The 13412-nt window shown below is 50.5% G+C and overlaps 2 long non-coding RNA genes across 2 annotated transcripts; one reads left to right on the top strand and one right to left on the bottom strand.

Annotated features, from left to right (window-relative positions):
- Nucleotides 1–3506: 3506 nt before the first annotated feature.
- On the bottom strand, nt 3507–7918 carry LOC139083776 (uncharacterized). Its single transcript, XR_011540704.1, has 5 exons — nt 7781–7918; nt 6580–6675; nt 4940–5070; nt 4245–4393; nt 3507–3763 (listed from the first exon to the last, which is right to left on the bottom strand). It is a non-coding gene; the product is annotated as an uncharacterized lncRNA (long non-coding RNA).
- A 380-nt stretch (nt 7919–8298) lies between these two features.
- LOC139083778 (uncharacterized) lies at nt 8299–13376 on the top strand. The gene is made up of 2 exons (XR_011540706.1): nt 8299–8439; nt 13225–13376. It is a non-coding gene; the product is annotated as an uncharacterized lncRNA (long non-coding RNA).
- The last annotated feature ends 36 nt before the right edge of the window (nt 13377–13412 follow it).

Below are 13412 nucleotides of genomic sequence, written 5' to 3'. Positions count from 1 at the left end.
AAGGAAATCTGTGGAAGAGTCTTCCAGACCTCTGAGATTTGTCAATACAAAAAGACCTACTGCAAGGTATATAGTAGTAAAGCTGGCAAGAATGAATGACAGTACCCAAGGGCAGCAAGGCAGAAGAAAACCTACAAAGGGACCCCTATCAGGCTTTCAGTGGATTTCTTTGCAGAAACCTTATAGGCTAGGAGACAATGGAATGACATATTCAAATCTTTAAAGGACAAAAATCTTCCATCAGGAATACTGTATCCAACAAAAATACCCTTCAGATATCAGGGAGACATAAAAACTTTCCCAGAAAAACAAAAGGTAAGGCACTTCATAGCCACGAGACCCACCCAACAAGAAAGCCTCAGGAAAGCCCTCATACGTGAAAAAAGAAAACAACGGAGAAAGGGCTCAGAAAACACAGAGTAAGGAGATAGATAGGTAGACAAAATCAGAATAGGATAGCAAATACTCAAGTATTGCATTGAGGTAAAAGGAAGGAAAACACCAAAAACAAAGATAGGTCTGTGACTTTAACCACAAACTCACAACACAAGATGGAATGAGAGATGAGAAGAACTTAAGAGGGAAGGAGGAAAGGGACTGAATTTTTTAGACTAAGGAAATTAGAGCCCATCAGAAAATGGACTATCTTATACATGACATTCGGACTACAAACCTCATGGTAACCACTAAACAAAAAAGCAGAGCAGAGAGAGACAAAGAATAAAGAAGGAGAAAGCAAAGAAACACATCGTAAAAAACTACATAATTCAACGGGTTGACCAAAACACAGAGGATGAGAAACAGGAAGTGCAGGAAAACTGGAAAACAAGTGATAAAATGAAAGCATTAATCCCTCATACATCAATAATCACCCTAAATGTAAATAGATTGAATTCTCCAATAAAAAGATAGAGTGGAAAGATGGATTAAAGAACAAGACCCAACAGTATGCTGCCTCCAGGAAACACATCTCGGCTCCAGTGACTCCAGACCAGGCCTGTGTTCCCACCCTTGTATCTCCTTATTTAAACCCTTGTAATCCTTAAACCTTATATCCATTTTATAATTACTACAATAGTCAATTTCTAGATTGACTTACCTCTTACCTACCCCAATAGTTTATTTTCTTCTCCTCCAACTCTATAAGATAGATCACAACCTAATTACAAAAACTTTAAATTAACACAAGAATTACCATTTCAAGTTTTCTTGATACTATATATGTTTTCCCAGTTCACATCTGAATGGGTCTCGGATGGCAATGTCTTTTTCCAATGGGGTCATTCCTTTGTTTCACACAAAAGTCAGTCCAATTGTTGGACATGTGGCCAACTTCCCCTTTCTAGTACATCTGGGTTACCTTGGTGGGTTTCTCTCTTTCACGGTAAAGCTTTTCAATTGAAAATAATTTGCTATAATGGAAAGTTCTAGTTGGTGTTCACAGTTCAGCTGATCATACTAATTATGATCCTGAAACATGGCCAATAGCCCATACTATTAATGATACAGGCAACAGCTGCTCTTTTTCTGTTTTTGTGTTTCTCAGACCATCCAGTTATCCCAGCAATTTGCAATTAAACAAAAGAAGCCAGATATTCCAGTGAGAACTAAGGGAGGTTTTATACAAATTTGGGATGGATATGTCTGGCTTGCTCCTAGCTGTGGATCTTTAAGCATAACACCATCTTTATGTTGAGAACAAAGAAATCATTGCAAACAAAATCTACTGAATTGCAGTCTATATATAGGCTGGATATCCCCTGGCTTGTGTCAGAATACTCTCATCTTTAAAGAAAGTGATTGGTTTGGGAAAGACTGGTCTCAAAGGCCAGGCATTTATTGGGTGGCTCCTCAGGGAACTGAGTGGTTGTGTGGAACAAATCTCTGGCCGTGGCTACTGCCTGGATGGCTCAGACGCTGCACCCTGGGCTTCCTGTGGATGCAGGGAAGAATTTGACCTGAACTAACAACCATCGCCAGTCTTCCTCTCCTTAAGGCCAGAGGGACTCCTTCAGTCTTCTACTGGTAGGACCAACCACCTAGCGGCTTTATCTGTTCCTTCTTTGGGGCTACATGTCATACCACATATAGAAGCCCTGACTAAATTTACTCATCAAGTCAAGCAGGAATAGACTTATTAAATACTCAAGTGTCTTTAAATGAGAAAGTCTGTCCTTCAAAATAGAATGGCCTTAGATTGTCCAACAGCATCCCAAAGTGGTACGTGTGCAATCATTCAAACTGAATGCTATGTTTTTATACCTGGGGAGTCTTCCAACGTGTCCTCTCTGCTAAAGCACATGAAAAAGCAAGTCGGTACCCTAGGCAACTACACCTTGCCTCAATTCGTTGACTTGGCTCCCTTCAGGTATTGGTTCTGTTTTGTGATCCAGACTGCAATTCCTATTTCTATTTACTCCTTGGAATTCTTATATTAATCATAAGGTTCAAACTAATCACTGTTTTCTTAACTCAGTGTTGTATGACTGGCATGCAGGCTAGGGTAATGATTGCTCAATGAATCCAGATGGTCGACTGATATTACAACCCTCGATGAATTTCTTTCCTGATAAACACTATGCCTAAAAACGTATTTCTCTTATCACTTGAACTATTAAACTATCATGATTGTTTCTCTACTGTATAGTTATCAACAGTGTAATCATAAGTCATGTAAATGCGCATGTGCAGTGTGTGTGCGACAATCTAAAACTTACTGAAAAATTACATAACTATGACGTGCTTCCCCTGTTAACAGGTATCTCCATACTTTCCACTATATCCAACTATTTTCCCCCAACATGGATAACTGGGCATCAATGAAATAACAGCCTAGCACCAAGGGTCATGGTGGACCCAGGGAAGGCAGCCATCACCCTTTGGCCAAGGGACAATGTTTTCGTCATCAGTGCTTTCTGTCACAAAATTATCATCAAAGGGGGAAAACGATGAAAAGTGAAAAACAAAAAAACAGTAATATCTTGAAGTCTATCTATGAGGAAGCCATTTGGTTTAAAACTAATCTGGCCTGACCTGGCCTGTCCAGCATGTGCTGGACATCTGCTTTAAACACTGACAATAACCCAAAGCAAAGAATGCTGCCTTTAAAGATAGGGATATATGCCTCCCCCCAGATCAGCATCTCTTTGAAGATAAGCATTTCTTCTCTGAACCTAAGGGTCAAACTGACCTGCTGTGTACATCGAGTCACCACTGACCTGCTGTGCCAGCAAAACAGCTTGTGCACAGGAGTCACGAGATATTCCTGTCACATTTCATTCATGTTCCCCGTTCCAAAATAGTGCATAACCACACTGGACACCTTGCTGCTTCCAAGTGCTCCATTCCCAGATGAAGGCCGTCCTCCCAGGCTGCAGTCCTCAATACTGGCTCATAGCAGAAAAATCATCCCAACTTTGATTTATGGAATGGTCACTGATTATTTGCATCAACAGAGCTGACCTTAGAAATTACTATTCCCACTAAGCAGAAAAAAAGAGAAAAAATTCATTATTTTGTGTTTACTGAAAGTTGAGGCCCCAGTGAAAGCAGACCAATTAGTGCTGGGCTGGGATACAGCTGTCAGGGGCAGGGCGGGTCCCCCCAAACACTGCCGACCTGCTCTGGATCCAGTGGTCATCTCTTCCCTCCTCTGACGCACACTGGCCAACTACTCAGGTTAAAACCCCTGGCAACTCTTTGCAGGCCAGGCCAGGAGTCCAGGGTCCACTCCACAGCCAAGGGTGGGGACTAGGGTGTGACCCTGGGGGGTGCAGGGAGACCAGGGCCCATGGCCGCTTCCAGCCAGTTCTGACCGGCTTGCAACCAGCCCCTCTCAGTCTCGGCCCAGCCCATGCATTCACCATCTCTGCCCACTCTGGACTCTCCCAGCATCCTCCCTGTGGTTCCATGGCCCTGGCAGGTGAGAGCAACAGGGATGGGACACCTGGGGCCGCATGGGGCAGGTGCACATGGGGTCACGGCTGGACGACAGCAACGTCCAATCGGAGGGAGTGCGCCTGCCCCTGGCTCTGACTGGCTAGTGCTTCAAGGCCTCCCACTCTGGATGGTGCTCCTGGCACTCCCCCTTCTGGTGATGTTGACTGGTCTTGCCACAGCTGTTCCGTGCATGCCTTATTGGTCCTTGGGCGATGCTGCTGATGCCTCAGACCAAACTTCTCCAAGAACTCAACCCCCTTCATCTTGAGTGGCAGGCTGTCCAGACACCCAGCAGACCCACTCACCTGGGACATGGGCTCTTAGCAGAACCGGTCCAGGTGGGTAGATACGGGGTCAGCCTGCACCTCGATGGCCCCTGCTGCATCCTCTTTCTGGACTGGGAAGGTCAGACTCATTTCCACAGTGGGCCATAGTGATCTGTGCCCTATGTTTACTAACAAAGACATCAAGTGAAGTCACCACGCGCAAGGCATGACCTGGCTCTGTTTTCACATGTGACCTTTGACATAGGGGGGCCCTGCCATCCCTCCCCACCTCTGGGACTTGGGGTCAGCAACCTCTGGCCCCAGAACGTTTGTACCTGAGGGAGTGGGACTCCAGCCCCAGCCTGTGTGTAGGGCTTGTCTCAGCATAGCTATGTGCTATGCTGGGAGATGTTAGAATTTGCAGATGTGCATTTTCTTGAAAGAAATTTCTGTCACATCAGATTTTGAGTCACTCAGAATTTTGAAATGTAAATGGCTATATTACCATATTCATATTATATAGTGATGGTGACACAGCTTTGTGAGTGTACAAGAGCCAGTGTGTTTTACACTCCAGGGGTGAATGTTATGGCATATGAATTATATCTCCATTTCTAAAAACAAATTTAAAGGCCATAATAGCCATGATAACCCTTCCTCCTGGCCACCACTAAAATACTCTCTGCCTCTATGGATTTGCCTGTTCTGGGTGTTTTACATAAATGGAATCATACCCTCGCTGGCCCCTTGTGCCTGGCCCCTTTCACTCAGCATGTTGTCAAGGTTCATCCATGTGGCAGCATGTGGCAGCGCTTGAATTCTCTGGGGTGAAGTTCACAGCCACGTCCTCAAAGACCAGCGAGTCCTGAAACAGCCCATAGGTTCTACTTCAGCCAGGCCCCGTCTTCACCAAGGCGTGTGGGAGGAGGACAGTCGGGGACCTGGACTCAACTCCTAGGACTACTGACCCCATACTTTTGTGGGAAATGACAACTCCCAAACAGGTCAAGAATTTTAACAAAATTCCATTAAATCTACAACCATGTTTGTTTTGACTTTGTTTCTGTTTTGTTTGAACTTCAGAAAACTACTTCTAAAAACTGAAATGAAAGGGAAATTTCTAAGAATATCTGACATTTCCTATAGAAGGAGGTGGGAATTTTCCTAACAGACATCAAAGCTTTTTAAACTCCAGGGGTTAGGGCAGAGGGACGGACAAGGACACCAATGGAGACAACGGATGCCCTTAAACAGGCCCCCCAATGTCGGCCAGTGGACCTGCCCCAGAGCAGGCACCGCCGGGCAGTGGAGAGATGGGGACACGGTGACACATGGGGCAGTGACGACTGGTGATCTACAGGGGAATAAGGTATTGTTTTCCCTTATCAACCTCAAGGACAATAACCTGCTCACTGTAGATTTATCTGTGGGAGACGAGAGGAGGACAATGAGAAGTTACAGGAGATGCCTGTATGACGTAAAGAAGACAGTGAGAAATGCAAGTCTATTAAACTAAGAAGAGACCATCAAAGTGTAGAATACAGAGAGAGAAATAATAAAGTATGACTTAGGAGAAAATATTTGCACCACCTAGAAATGAAAAAGGATGACTGTCCAGACCATGTAAAGAAAACATGAGGGGCCGGCCTGGTGGCGCAGCGGTTAAGTTCACACGCTCTGCTTCTCAGCGGCCTGGGGTTCACTGGTTCGGACCCTGGGTGCCGATGTGGCACTGCTTGGCACGCCATGCTGTGGCAGACGTCCCACATATAAAGTAGAGGAAGATGGGCATGGATGTGAGCTCAGGGCCAATCTTCCTCAGCAAAAAGAGAAGGACTGGCAGTAGTTAGTTCAGGGCTAATCTTCCTCAAAGAAAAAAAAAAAAAGAAAACATGAGAAGTCAGTAAACACACAAATGAACGAGCCATAAGAAAACAACTGAAAACTATCTGACAGAAGATAAAACTGTTAATGAACCAGGTTCATTTTGCCCATTGCATGAAAAGCCAATCTCCGAGAGTAGTTTGCAGCAGAGAAAGGGTTTAGTCACAAGGCAGCCAAGCAAAGAGAAGGGAGCAGAAATCTCAAACCTGCCTCGCTGAAAATGGGGACCAGGGATCTTTACGGAGGGGGCAGGGTGGTCTGAAGTGTGAAGATAGGCGAGTGGAGGTGAGGAGAAATGAGGTAAGTGATGATCTGTACAAGAGTACTCAAGTTTCATGGCTCTGCACGGACACACTGTCCCCAGCGGCGTCTCTGCTTCAGTCTCAGAACAACACGAGTCAGCAGAACACCACAGAGACCTGACCCCTGACACCTCACTCAGGGGAAGAAAGGAGGGAAAACGGATCCTGTCCCTTCACCGCTGCTGGACCTGAGGCAGGAACAGGAGACACTGTGGGTGCTGGAGGTCACAGAGGGGGAGCCCACGGGGTCAGGTGGCAACGCTGAATCCTCCCGGAGTCCTGGGCTGCCAGAAAACAGGAATCAAAGGTGAAAGGAGTCCTTAGTACAACCTTTTGGGTTCTAAAAACGCGCACGCCTCAAGAAATAGTCCCTTCTTCAAAGGAGTTAGATAAGGATCCCACGCATACACCCCTTTGTACCTGTAAGACACAGACCCCCAAATCCCCATTCTGTGTCTCAGCAATGATTAGCTGGACTGCTGGTCCCCGCTGAGAAGGAAAACAAACGCGTGTCGGCCACGCGGCTTCAGCCTCTCCTCCGCAGACCCCGCCCTGGGCCGCCCGCAGCCCGGGCCCGCAGACGGCCCCTCCGAGGACGGGCTGCGCTCGGGGACCTGCCATCAGCCCCACACCCGGCCTCCCGCTCCGTCCACTCCTCTCCGCTCCAGACAAACGCCGCCCAGCTCCTGCGGGTCCTCCGGCCACAGCGCCCCCTCCCGCGGAGCCCCTGCCCCGGGCGCGTCCCTCCTCCCGCCCCTGCGGTCCCTCTCCGGCAGGAAAGTGTGCTCACTGAGCTCGGATGCTTCGTCTCCACCGCCTGACCCCTGCGCACCATCGCCCCCTCCTTCCCAGACGCTCTCGGCCTCCGCGCGCCCCGCAGGCCCGACCCCCGCCCGTCGGAACGAGCGCTGAGATGCGGACGGGCCTGGACCCGAGCCCGCGCTGCGCGACCACGGGGCGGGGGTCCTGAGACCCGCCCGCCTGCTCCCCTCCTGCCCGGCAGAGAAAAGCCCTTTGCTGGGGGGTTCGGGGCTGGAGGACCTGAGACCCGCCCTCGGCCCCATCCCACCGTCCTCGGATCAGAGTCTCCGGCCCCCAGTCCGGACGGGGCTCAGTGTCAGGTCAGGGCGGGCCCACCCCGCGGCCGCCCCGCCCCACCGCCCCAGCCCTGACTGCCGGCCGGGGTCGTCCCGCCCCTCAGACCCCGCCCGTACAAGGACTGGGGTGGGAGAGGGACCCCCACGCGGAGCTGGGACACCAGGACACAGCCCGCGGGCGAGGATGGGGACTCGGGGGGACCCCGGGAGACGCGAGCCCACGACCGCTTCCAGCTGGTTCCCGCCGGGTCGAACCAGCCGCTCCGGGTCCCGGCCCGGCCCGCGCACTCACCATCTCCGCTCGCTCCGGACTCTCCGCGCGTCCTCCCCGCGGCCCCGGCAGGTGACAGCGACGGGACGGGACACCTGGGGCCGCGCGAGGCAGGTGCGCGCGGGGACACCAAGGGCTGAGACGGACTCCCACGCGGTTGCGAGCGCGCCCCTCCCCGGCTTTGATTGGACGGTGCTCCAGCGTCCTTCCACATGATTGGACCGTATTTCACGCGCTCATCCTGGCCTGCAGTCTGATTGGACACTGCCCTATGATGTCACAGTGCCCTCATTGGACAGTTCCCCAAGACCCTCCTCTGTGCCTTCATTGAGCGATCCCGGTCCCGCCCCAGCACCGCTGCCTCGCTCCCTGCGTCGTCGTCCCTGATTGGACAGCGTTCCCGTCGCTGGCGTGTGATGGGCGGGGCGGAGGTCACGTGGCTGAAGGAGGCGGTGATCTGCCTCCTCAGGGACGCGGACCGCCCGCCCGAGTGGCGCTGTCGGAGCACAGGCTCCTGGCGGGGACCTCCTGCCTCTGCCCGAGGCTCCCCAGCCCCTCCTCGCCTTCCTCCGGAACGGGCAGTCCTGACTCAGTTTCCCTGGAGCGCCCCTCCTCAGGACTCGGACCGGTGGGACAGGGGGCGCGGTCACCTGGGTGCTCGGCCCAGGGCGGGACTCCCGGTGGGTGTGTGACCTGGTTTAAGAACAAAGACCCCTGACAGTGACGTCCCCGCGGGCGAGGCTGGGTGGGCTGGGTGTGGCGGTGACCTCTGACGCGGCCCCCTCTGGGGCTGTGGGTCCGCAGCCCGCGGTCCGGGTCCTCCGCCCCGTGGGGAGGGGGCCCGCGCGCAGGACTGTCGCGGCTGCCCCGGTGGGACCGAGCTGCGGGGCTCGCTGTCCGGGCTCGTGGTCGCCGCTCCGCCCGGCGCCGCGGGAGAAGGCGGGGCTGTCGCTGCGCAGCGGGCGAGGGAGCGGCGCGGGCGCCGTGGTCCCAGCTCCCGACGGCGACAGGCGCGACGAGCGCGGGGCCACCCGGGGCTGCAGGAGGGGGAGGGGCCTGCGGCCGTGGGGCTGAGGGGTCAGCGCCGTCTGCGCAGGCGCGCCTGCCCGCGTGTTTCCTCGTGGCTGCGCGTGTGAACTGGGGGGCTGTCGTGTGTCGCGGGCGGTGGGGTTCAGTCCGTGACCCTAAAGGCGGCCGTCGGTCCGGTTGGTGCTCAGCGGGGCGGCGGGGGCGCCGTCAGCGGGCTGCTCGCGTCCGCGTCCCTGCGGCTCTGCCAAGGAGCCCGGACACGATGCTCGCGGTGCCCGCGCCTCCCGCCGTGGGCGCCGCCCGGCCCACCCTCATCCGGGGAAGGCTCGCTCCTCCCCCGCGGGTCCAGCGCGAGGCGTTAGGACGCTCAGGGCCGCGTTCACTGTGGGGAGTCGATGGCGGGTCAGGTTCTCGGTCCTGTTACACGGGGTCCAAGTGAGACGCGGAGAGGCCGTGACTCTGGGGTCAGAGAACTGCCTTTCGGGCGCACAGATTGAGGGAGCCACACAAACCGTGTCCTGCGGGGAGGAGGAGGCGGGGGCTCGTAAAGACCAGAGAGGAGGGGCCAGCCCTGATTAGGTGGCCCAGTGATTAAGCTCACGTGCTCCCATTCTGGGGTCCAGGGTTCCCAGGTTCAGATCCTGGGTGCCAACCTCGCACCTCTCATCAAACCATCTTGTGGCGGCATCCCACATGAAACAGAGGAAGATTGTCCCAGATGTTAGCTCAGGGCCAATCTTCCTCATCAAAATAATAAAGGCAGAAGATGGAAGTTTGCATTACAAAGAAGGTTAATTGGAGTCGCTGGCAGAAAGCTGATCTTGGCTAATCTGAATTGATGGCTCAGGCAGCTCAAAGGAGGCAGTAGGCCCTCCCTGGGAGGAGCTGCCGCTTTCTTGACGAGTTCTCAAAACATTTACCTCGACTCAGTTCAAAAGTTTATGTTCTGCCTGAAGAGGACGTGCATGAGACTCGTTCCTTAACAGCTTCACGCTCCATTTTAAAGCCCTTCCACAGAAGTGACCCTGTTTTCCTTCCTATTTCACATTTGACCCATTCGATGGAGACTTCCTTTTGAAAGCACTGCTGGTCCAGCATAGGTTTTAGTCCAGTGTTGCTGGGCTAGACCTATCCCAGCAAGTCATGACCCGCATGAGGGAGAAACTTTTTCCCCTTTTTTCTGATGGTTATCCCAAGGAATCACTTTGTAACCAGGGGACTCGTTCAAAGCGGCCCTATCATATGGACAACAGAATGTCAAAGTTATCATGCAAGGGCAGCGAGCCAACACTGCAAGTCCTGGAGCGGAGGCACGAGCAGACGGGGAAGATTTTGACCTAGAAACACTCAAGTCCCTCCCCTTCCAAAAGAACCAAGGACCAGGACATGACCGGAACTTCCAAGTTGGAACCTTTTCAAAGTTGATGGGTCCACTGTCCACGAAGATCACTGTGAAGGCCCCTTTCCAGAACTTACCATGAATGCTCTTGCTTAAAGGCCTTCCAATCAGAATTTGTCCTCCGGCCAGCCTGCCCTCCCTAATCCCTTACGTTTTACCCCAAGCCCCAGATTTGAGCCCTGCCTCCTTTCTCCTTGCCAGTTGATGACACAATCAAGCTGTTGCTTTTCTCAAAAGCTGGTGCCGCAGTATTGGCTTCTGTGCACAGTAGGCAGGGAGCCCTTGCTCAGTCACAATTTGAGCAACAAGGAGACGCTCAGGAAATGACTCTTCGTTTCCTCACCTGGGAATTTCACCCAGTTACTAGAAAGTTAAGTAAATAACCCTGATCTATCATTTCAATATGTTGAGTGACTCTCATCTTGGTGTTTGTAGAAAGTCTGCAGCAGATCTGAGTGAGTGGTAGCATGGGAAGTTTACATACAAGTACATAGAGCGAAGTTCCAATAATCATCATAAAGGAAGTTAAGTGATATTCCAGACCACCAGCTAACTGAATGACACTTTCTTAGGAAAAATGCTGAATAATCATGCAACTCAATAGATTTCCCAATGTGATAGAATAGGTCTGTTAGGAAGAGGATCAGCTATAAGGTCAGAGCAGGGTGTACACATATACTGCCGAGTCCTGAATCTTGGGAAGGCTGTCAGCATCAGAGGTCGGCTGCTTCTCCTCCGCGTCCATGTGACTTGGAGGCCTCAGCATGTGCACAGGACCAGATGCCAGGTGGGGACTTCTTCACTGTGAGATCGTCTCCAAGGCTCAGCGCCTTCTAGCTCTAGGCAGAGTCAGTGGTCAGGAGAGCTTCATGAGGGCCTTTCCAATGGAGCTCGAGGGCCGTCTTCCTTTGAGGAACCTTCCAGATGACCAGTCCCCAGGCTCTAGACTGTGACCAACAGGATCCTTTCAACTGGAATCTGGGAGAGCTTCTTTAACCTGTTGGTGACAGGCTGGAGTATAAGACATTGGAGACCTACAGTAGCTGTCATATGAGACAATGGGGCATCAGCAGAAGGTCATGTACCAACAGGCATTGTTCTGCGGGTGACCAGCTCCTGTGGGTGACTTTGTGTTTTCCAAACGGAGCACTGCGAACAGCTGGGAACACCAAGGGCAATACCTTAGGCCAGAGTCCAGTCTACAGGAATAGAGCAAAACCTCAATGACCAGTAACAGGACTAGACTCAAATGTCTAAAAAGGTGCAAACATAATTCTTCTCTTTATAATTACTCCCACTTTTTGTTTTACCAAAAATACTCACAATAAAACTAACTTCTTTGTATTAAAGGTTTGGCCTGATTAAAGTATTTACATAAGGGAGAGTTTCCGAATTTTGGAGAGATCATGTAGAGAGAAAACATAAACGGTTTATCTTTGTTCACAAATGTAACTTCCCAAAGAGCAAAGATTTCTTTTCTTTTCTTTTTGAGGAAGATTAGCCCTGAGCTAACTACTGCCAGTAATCCTCTTTTGCTGAGGAAGCCTGGCCCTGAGCTAACATCCGTGCCCATCTTCCTCTACTTTCTATGTGGGACGCCTACGACAGCATGGCGTGCCAAGCAGTACCATGTCCGCACCCGGGATTTGAACGGGCAAACCCTGCGCTGCCAAGACGCACAACGTGTGAACTTAACCACTACACCACCGGGCAGGCCCCGAGAAAAGATTTCTTTAATTCTGTGGGGAAAAAAAATCATTACACATCCCCTCAGTTTACGCCATCCCATGGAATTAATACTTGTCCTGCTTGAATCAGTTTTCCCGTTAGTTTTCTCAACTTTCCCTGATGATTGAGGAGGATAAGGATGGTGATAATTGCAAGATGGGTTAAAGGTTTTCATTAAGGCTCGTATGGTTTGCCCAGGGAAGTGGGTGCTCCATCACCAGAAACTGGAAGATATACCCTACGTGGGAAAGACATTTTCAGACAGTTTTTTTGCCACTGTGAGGGCATTGGCCTGGTGGCAGGGGAAGGCTCTACCCCATCTGGAGAACATACATCCAGGAACAAGAACATGTTGGCAACCCATATTAAGTGTTGGTTGTACGAAATCCAGCTGCAGATGCTCCAAGCGTTCAGTGAGTGGAGGTCTGAGGCCTCCAGGGGCCGAAAGAGTTTCTTTAAATGTACTATCGTGGGGGATGGAATGCAAACATTGAAAAATGGTGGTTTCCCAGGTCGCTGGGAAGAACCAAGTGGCCATCTTCAGCTTCGCAGAGCCCCACCTGTTCATTTAATTTACAGCCATTTACTTCCCATCTTCATTTCTCTGATTCAGGAGCAGACTGCTGCCATGTTACAAGCACATCACGATGGCAAGTCTGGCCACGAGGGGCTGTTCTTTGCAGAGGCAGAAAGGACTTCATCCACATGTGCCACTATCTTTATGGATTGTGCTGTTGCTGCCTTTGCGTGAAAGTCAGCCAGGGCTTTCTCCTGCTGCTCAGGCTCAGTCCTTTTAGTGTGAGCCTCAACTTTGAGGAGTTTCATTTTATGAGTTTCCTTTCTATGAAGCATTTTTGCAAAAGCATCAGAGTAACTACCAATGACAAAGGACTTAAAAATGGCTCATTATAATGCAGTTAACAGAAATCTTGTTATTTCTCTGACAGCATTTTAAGATAACAACCAGAGTTATGGCAGACAGTGTTACATCAGGACTTATCAGATTTTTAGCAATTTCACATAATTTATGGAATATTTATATATCTATGCAAATGCAACAAAAGGCTTACTATTACTTGACAATGTATCCTATGAAATGTAACATGTCAAATAAGCCTGAGTCTAGTAAATCTTTTGTAATGTTTCAAGTCAAAAATGTGTCATTTTGCATCTCATTTTGGGAAGATTATCAAAAAATAGTTTTGGAAGTGTTTAAGCCACTTGTTAAAATAGAGTCATAAGTGTTACACTTTTTGTTGACATGATTCTAACGTTCTCTTCCTTTTGTCTTGGCCCATCTCTGTCACAGACTTGCCTCATCTGATGACAACTGGTGAAATTCTTTCTGCTTAATGTAAGGAAGCCACAGTCCTGCAGGGAGTGTCAGGCCAGCTTCCAGGTGTCTGAGGCTGCCTTTGCCATTCTCATTGACTACATAATAAACACTGACATCCATATTTCTATGTATGGGGCACTGTTTTAAGTGTTTTTCATAAA

Source organism: Equus przewalskii, chromosome 6 (genome assembly GCF_037783145.1).
Source record: "Equus przewalskii isolate Varuska chromosome 6, EquPr2, whole genome shotgun sequence".
Taxonomy (NCBI): Eukaryota; Metazoa; Chordata; class Mammalia; order Perissodactyla; family Equidae; genus Equus; species Equus przewalskii.
The sequence above is the reverse complement of the archived record's forward strand: the minus strand, read 5'-3'. Positions and strand labels throughout refer to the sequence as shown.